This window comes from Aquarana catesbeiana, linkage group LG01 (genome assembly GCF_042186555.1).
Source record: "Aquarana catesbeiana isolate 2022-GZ linkage group LG01, ASM4218655v1, whole genome shotgun sequence".
Taxonomy (NCBI): domain Eukaryota; kingdom Metazoa; phylum Chordata; class Amphibia; order Anura; family Ranidae; genus Aquarana; species Aquarana catesbeiana.
In genome coordinates, this window is record NC_133324.1 from 955449686 (window position 1) to 955457356 (window position 7671).

The 7671-nt window shown below is 44.0% G+C and overlaps 1 pseudogene; it reads left to right on the forward strand.

Annotated features, from left to right (window-relative positions):
• The first annotated feature begins 376 nt into the window (after positions 1 to 376).
• LOC141128395 (legumain-like) lies at positions 377 to 2282 on the forward strand (annotated as a pseudogene).
• The last annotated feature ends 5389 nt before the right edge of the window (positions 2283 to 7671 follow it).

Sequence of the window (7671 nt, forward strand, 5' to 3'; positions counted from 1 at the left end):
GGGAAAGCTTCATCCCACTTAGAGAGACCATCCCCTTTTTTGGATTAGATATTGTTTTTTTACAGAAACTGTACCAACTGCAGGCACTGAATGGTGTATTCCATAGGCATCCATAGAATATGATGTAAAAAAAACTCCCATCACGAAGAACCAAAAGAACAAGACTGATACGAAGTTGTTCACAAAAATGTATAAAAACTTGTGGATACTGTGTATTTATTAAAAGACGAAAAGTGTCTATCAGAGGTGGAAGTCGCAATTGATGTTCTTTTAGAAAAGCGTTTGGAGGAAATCTCACCATTGTGGGAGGGGCAGAGGCAGAAAACCTGGACTGCAGACTGCTGGAGGGGAGCAGGGTCCTGTTACTTCATCTAAGATGCTTCCAGTGACACTAATCCTTAGCTTCACTATACTAGCCACATCCATGCCTATCAATGGCCTAAATAATGGGGGGGAAGCACTGGGCGATCCTCGTGGCTGGCTCTAATGGTTGGTAAAACTACAGACATCAGGCCAATGTGTGCAAAGCTTATCAAATCGTCAAGAAGAACGGCATCCCTGATGAGCAGATCGGGGAGTTGATGTAGTACGATATTGCAGATAATGAAGAGAATCCAACAAAAGGAATCATTCTAAACTGGCCCAACAGGACAGATATGTATAAAGCAGTGCTGAAGGACTACACAAAAAAGGAGTTTGCATCTCCTGACAACTTCCTAGCAGTTCTGAGAGGTGAAACAGAGGAGATGAAGGGAAAAGGATCTGAGAAGGTGATTTAGAGTGGACCTTACAACCAGATCTTCATCTTATTTCCTAATCACACACCCCCAGGTCTGCTGGCCATTCCATGTGATGACCTCAACGTTTAGTAACTTTACAAAAATCTGCCTCATTTCTGTGCCCAGTACCAAGCCAAAACATGACATCTCCTCAACCCCATAACCCACTCAAATGCATTCACCTTAAATTTCAGAATAGAGCAATAAATGTGTGCTCCAGCTATAATAGTAAAACCTTTTTTTATGGCCTTGTAGGAGGGTAAGGAGAAAATGCACACTACTGAGAGGAAATCTCACCATTGTGGGAGGGCAGACACATAACACCCAGACGGCTGGAGGGGAGCAGGGCCCTGCTACTTCATCTAAGATGCTTCTAGTGAGACTAATCCTCAGCCTCAATGTCCTGGCCAGATCCATGCCCATCAACGACCTAGACAATAGGGGGGGAAGCACTGGCTGGTAAAACTACAGACACCAGGCTGACATGTGCCAAGCTTATCAAATTGTCAAGAAGAACGGTATGCCTGATGAGCGGATCGGGGTGATGAAGTACGACGATATTGCAGATAATGAAGAAAATTCAACAAAAGGAATCATTCTAAACTGGAGTGCTTAAGGACTACACAAAAAGGAGTTTGTCACTTCTGACAACTTCCTGGCGGTTCTGAGAGATGACACAGAGGCGATGAAGGAAAAAAAGGATCCCGGAAGGTGATTAACAGTGGACCTAACAACCATATCTATCTACTTCACTGATCTTGGAACTCTAGGTCTGCTGGTCTTTCCCAGTAATGACCTCCACATCAAAGAACGGAACAAGACCGTTCAGTACATGTATGACAACAGGAAGTACAAAGAGGTGGTTCTAGACATCGAGGCCTGTGAATCAGGCTACATAATGAATCACATGCCAAACAATTCTGTAGTTTATGCCATCACAGCCGCCAACCCTCACGAGACCTCTTTCACCTGTTATTATGGTGAGGGAGTGAGACACATACCCCGGCAATTTTTACAGCGTCAGCTGGAAGGAGGACTCAGACAAGTTGACACTACATAGTGATGTATTGCTTGACCAGTAAAAACAGTCAGGTGATGCAGTATGGGAACCAGACTTTTTCCAAGATGAAGGTGAGCCAGTTCCAGGGTAGCACTAAAACAGTGGGCCCCTAGCATGACCTTGGAACCAGTACACAATATGGACCTGATCCCCAGCCCAGAGGTGCCCATGGCCATCCTAAAGAGGAAGTTCATGGCTACTAACAATGCCTTGATCAAGGAATCGGTGAAGAATGTTTCTGTGTTGACAGAGTCTGATGAGTTAGCAGGAGAGCTTCTCACCGATCAGACTGAATTAATGATCAATTGTGTTACTCCGCAGCAGCTGAGCACCCCAATAACCAGTGCTTCAACTGGCACAACCCTCTGTATAAATACTCCATGAGACAGTTGAACACTCTGGTGAACCCAGATACTCACTACAGAGCATCACCCATGCTATGATTAATGTCTGCCAAAATCTGCACTGACACAGCTGGCGACACCAAGTTTTCCACTAGAGGGGGAATGAGTGATGATTAACCCTCTCTGAGATTTGCCCCCTCTGAAGCTGCTGCCTCAAACCCAATCTCTACTCTAACACCGTTTTACTTGCCTTAAGCCCTGGTTCCAACTGACAGCGGGAATGAAATTGTGCGAGTTTAGCTGAACTCGCACAAATTTCATTCCCGCATATGTCGGTCCCAGCTTTGGGGCGATTTCAGAGACATCTGTGCAGGTTCCCGATTTTGGGGTGGAATTCACACCCCGAAATGGCCAAAAAGTACTACAGAAACTGTACGGTGTCGCAGCAATTCGGACGGTGCCATCTCCGGCAATTGTCGCTGATTTGGCATGCAATTTGAAATGCCAAATTGCTTCAATGTGAACCAAGGCTCCTCGTTCACACACCTTCAGCACAAGCCCCAGCCTTCACTTACACAGCCAAGTCCATCTAAGTTGGCTTGAATTCCCAAACACAAAAATAACTGTGTAAATGGATATTTTAGGCCGACAAGCATTGTTACCTTCAGATCACATTAATGATGATTGTGATTATTAATAATTTGACAGTGAAATTTTGACTAAGTTAATAAAATTAAAGTTACTAATTTATATCAACCAGTAACAGTGCGTTATTCAAACTATACGTTAGTACAATATCTTAGAAATGGCTTACCAAATATAGCAGAGGGACAACTCCACAACACTCCTCTGCACACCCATAATGGCCCACAGTGCAATGTGGTCTATATATAGGGTATTTGGGCACGCACGCTTGTTTGCAATCCCACATTTATGTGCGCCAGCGAGCCCCTCTGATCACAAAATGGCAGAGGATCAGCTTATGTTGATGGTGGCAGTATTCTTTGCTGCCTTTTGCGAGGCAGAACAGCAGGTGGCAGCAGAGCAGGATGCACCTGTGGTTTGCCTTTACCAGCCATGGCTTTTTCCCCCACTGGCATATTTGGAAAACATGCAGGACTTTGATATCCGTAGCAGGTTTTGCTTAGGGTTAGATGCAATTATGCAATTCTATCACCTCATACAGTATAAAATTTCACCATCCACAGGCGGCAGTCATGCTGTGCCAGGCATGGTAGGTTGCTTGCGACTTTGTACATCTTGGGTCGGGGCAGCTTCCAAGCCACCTATGGAAGTATTATGGATGTAAGCCAACCCACGGTGTCCAGGGTGTAAGCAGATCATAGATGCCATTCTTGACCTTGTACCACAATTTTTTCCTCTGGCCACAAAATGAAGGCCAGTGGAATGAAGTGAAGGTGGCTTTCTACCGCCGTGTACAAATGCCACAAATCCTGGGGGCCATTGATTGTATATGCGTGGCAATCAGGGCCACCAGGAAAAGTGGCTATCAGAACCGCAAGCAGTACCACTCCCCCAACCTCCAAGTTGTGTGTAACGCCAAACAGCGGATCATGAGCATTCAGGTGGCTTTCCCAGGGTTGTGCCATGATGCCTACATCCTAAAGCAGACTGGCCTCTTCTGGAAGTTTGAAGGTGGCCAAATGCCACCCGGGTGGCTTATTAGTACAGTATTTTTTTTTGGCAGAACGTAAACTGAAAAGTTACATACAGGCATACATGGTTGGATAATTTTGCAGCTCTACAGGGAGAACCGGATTTAGAATTAATGTATGTCCACCTTGGTTGAATACAAGCCTAAATCTTAATCCATTTGTGTGCACCCAGCCTGTCAGCTCATCCCAGGAAAATTAGAGAGGTGGTCTATAGCCAGCAACATTCATTGTGTACACCAAGCTGTAAAGGCTTTACCCCCTCCATACAAGCTGAACACACTAGTCATTACAATGGTATTTATAAAAGTATATACACTATAAAAAAGGTAAAGTAAGTAGTAGTGCTGACTAAATAAAGAATATAAATCAGTAAACCCAGTGACAGGTGATAGTACTTAAAAACTCATACATTAGTAAACCAATGAAAAATAAATAATAAAGTTAGTGATTAAAAAGTCCATAAATGAAACAGGGTGTCTCAAAAAGAAAAGCAAAATTGCCCTGTGAGAGCTTCAAAGCGGCAATCAGTGTTTCCACTCCCCTTTGGCACACACACACATATATAAAAAAAAAAAAAAAAAAAACTGAAATATCACATGTTCCTAAGTATTCAGACCCTTTGCTGTGACACTCATATTTAACTCAGGTGCTGTCCATTTCTTCTGATCATCCTTGAGATGGTTCTACACCTTCATTTGAGTCCAACTGTGTTTGATTATACTGACTGGACTTGATTAGGAAAGCCACACACCTGTCTATATAAAACCTTACAGGTCACAGTGCATGTCAGAGCAAATGAGAATCATGAGGTCAAAAGAAACTGGCTGAAGAGCTCAGAGACAGTATTGTGGCAAGGCACGGATCTGGCCAAGGTTCCAAAAAAATTTCTGCCACACTTAAGGTTCCTAAGAGCACAGTGGCCTCCATAATCCTTAAATGGAAGACGTTTGGGATGACCAGAACCCTTCCTAGAGCTGGCCGTCCGGCCAAACTGAGCTATCAGGGGAGAAGAGCCTTGGTGAGAGAGGTAAAGAAGAACCCAAAGATCACTGTGGCTGAGCTCCAGAGATGCAGTCGGGAGATGGGAGAAAGTTGTAGAAAGTCAACCATCACTGCAGCCTTCCACTAGTTGGGGCTTTATGGCAGAGTGGCCCGACGGAAGCCTCTCCTCATTGCAAGACACATGAAAGTCCGAATGGAGTTTGCTAAAAAAACACCTGAAGGACTCCAAGATAGTGAGAAATAAGATTCTCTGGTCTGATGAGGCCAAGATAGAACTTTTTGGCCTTAACTCTAAGGGGTATGTGTGGAGAAAACCAGGCACTGCTCACCTGTCCAATACAGTCCCAAAAGTGAAGCATGGTGGTGGCAGCATCATGCTGTGGGGGTGTTTTTCAGCTGCAAGGACAGGACGACTGGTTGCAATCGAGGGAAAGATGAATGCGGCCAAGTGCAGGTATACCCTGGATGAAAACCTTCTCCAGAGTGCTCAGGACCTCAGACTGGGCCGCAGGTTTACCTTCCAACAAGACGATGCACCTAAGCACACAGCTAAAATAACGAAGGAGTGGCTTCACAACAACTCTGTGGCTGTTCTTGAATAGCCTAGCCAGTGCCCTGACTTAAACCTAATTGAGCATCTCCGGAGAGACCTAAAAATGGCTGTCCGTCAACGTTTACCATCCAACTTGACAGAACTGGAGATGATCTGCAAGGAGGAATGGCAGAGGATCCCCAAATCCAGGTGTGAAAAACTTGTTGCATCTTTCCCAAAAAGACTCATGGCTGTATTAGATCAAAAGGGTGCTTCTACTAAATACTGAGCAAAGGCTCTGAATACTGAGGACCATGTGATTTCGTGACCCAATGTATAGGGACTTTGCTTGGTGGCAAGTCAAAAAGGATCTTACCTTAATGAAAAAAAAAAAAAAAAAAAAAAAAAAAGGAAGGAAGTTCTTTCTTGAAGCCAGGCAAATGTTCTGGGACATGTTGATCCTCAATGACCCAAAGAAGTGCTCTGCCATGGAAATTGGCAAATTAACATATTTCACATAGAAAGCAGAAATGGTTTCAGAAAACCTAACTAGGAGTACAGTAATACATATGGCATGAAGAGCAAATGATGTCCATTCTGGAGCTTCATCAAGTGCTGCCTTGTGTCCTCTTCCAGATCATAAGACAACCTCACTTACTATTGAAGCTGAGGTGGTAATGACATAACCCCTAATGATCACCTATTAACTCAGGAGACAGACAAGTGTACATGTCAATAAAATCTGCATATTCTTGTAATGAAATTCTTTGGTTTGCATGTACTCAATATACACCAATGTGCTTTATGACAACAAATATGGCCGCTTGCTGCTCACTAAATCCAATAACACACTGAGGCACTTTTCAGGCGCCTTTGCGCTAAATAGCACCTGAAAAATGTCTCCCCTTCAGCCCCAGTGTGAGAGCCTTTCACACTGGAGCGGTGCGCTTGCAGGACGGGGAAAAATAATGGACTATTGAGCATGTCATATTTATATGTAAATAACTGAGGATGAGGATGAACAGTATTCATATTTGACACAATTCTATCATCTCTTCAAAGATTTGTTTTCTGCCTAATAATTTAACACTTTATTTTTCTCTTCAGGACACTATGGCCTCCATTGTGGAACATCTTCTGGATAGAATGGTCTCCTTCTATTCACAATAACTACAGATAATAGCCTTCCAGGAATACTTCCTTATTGTGAAGGAATTTGGAAAATTATGCTTGGCAAAATGACACGAAAACAGGTCAGTAAAACAAGCTAACCACCATTTCAATATCCTCTACAAATAGTTATGTAGATCCATTAAAAAGAAAAAAGAAAAAAGTATTCTGCAAAATAGACTTTTTCCATGAGGTCACTAGACTTATACTAAAATAAAAAGGAACAGTAAGGTAGAATCCCTGATCAACACTAATAATGATACTAATTATTATTATATTATTATAATAATAATGCAAGGTCTCCGGCCTCCTTCAGTCTAATGAGAACCTCCAGGGCCAGAGGTAGCTGACATCCTTCTGTATGTGGTGGGCTGTGAGGCATAGTGGGTGCAAGGTGGAAGTTATTGCCAGACACTTTTTGAATGCAAAATAGATGTTTATTTCTCTTAAACTTTTATGGGGGAAGGAGGGTTTGGACCAGGACACCCTTGAGCAGTTACAAAGTTCAATTAGCAGACTCCGAGACTTCAATAGGGGCACAGTCCTGCAGGGAAAAGCCTCCAGCAAGAAGCCACATCTGCATGTCCAGAAATGCTGTCTCTTATGCTAACAGTCTGTAACAGTTTCTTCACTTTCACTACAACTTCTCCTTGTAGTTCTTCCACCCACTGAGTTCCCGGTCTCTCACTACACCCTCTGATTCACTGCCACCGAATCCCTTGAGATCCTCCAAACTACACCCCCACCTCTCTGCTGGGTCCCTAGCTTGGCACTCCAGATGCTTCACCCCGCTAGCCTGCTCAGTCTCTGGCTTGACACACAAGGCTGCTCTTCAAGCATCACCTTTGCTTGCTGGGTCCCTGACCTGATCACCTTCTGAAGTTTCCCCATTCTCCACCGTGCCTGTTTGGTGAGAATGTGACTCTGATACTTGCTTCAGTTACTCGCTGTGGTCCCTGGTAATAAGGCAGATGGTACCTTTGTGGCGACAGCTTCCCCTCTACCTCCGACCATTAACAGGTTCTCCAACCGGCAGAACCGCCACTTCTGGTTGGACTGCAAGCCGCAATCCCAACCTTGCACTGCTCTCTTGCTTCTGGATAGGCCT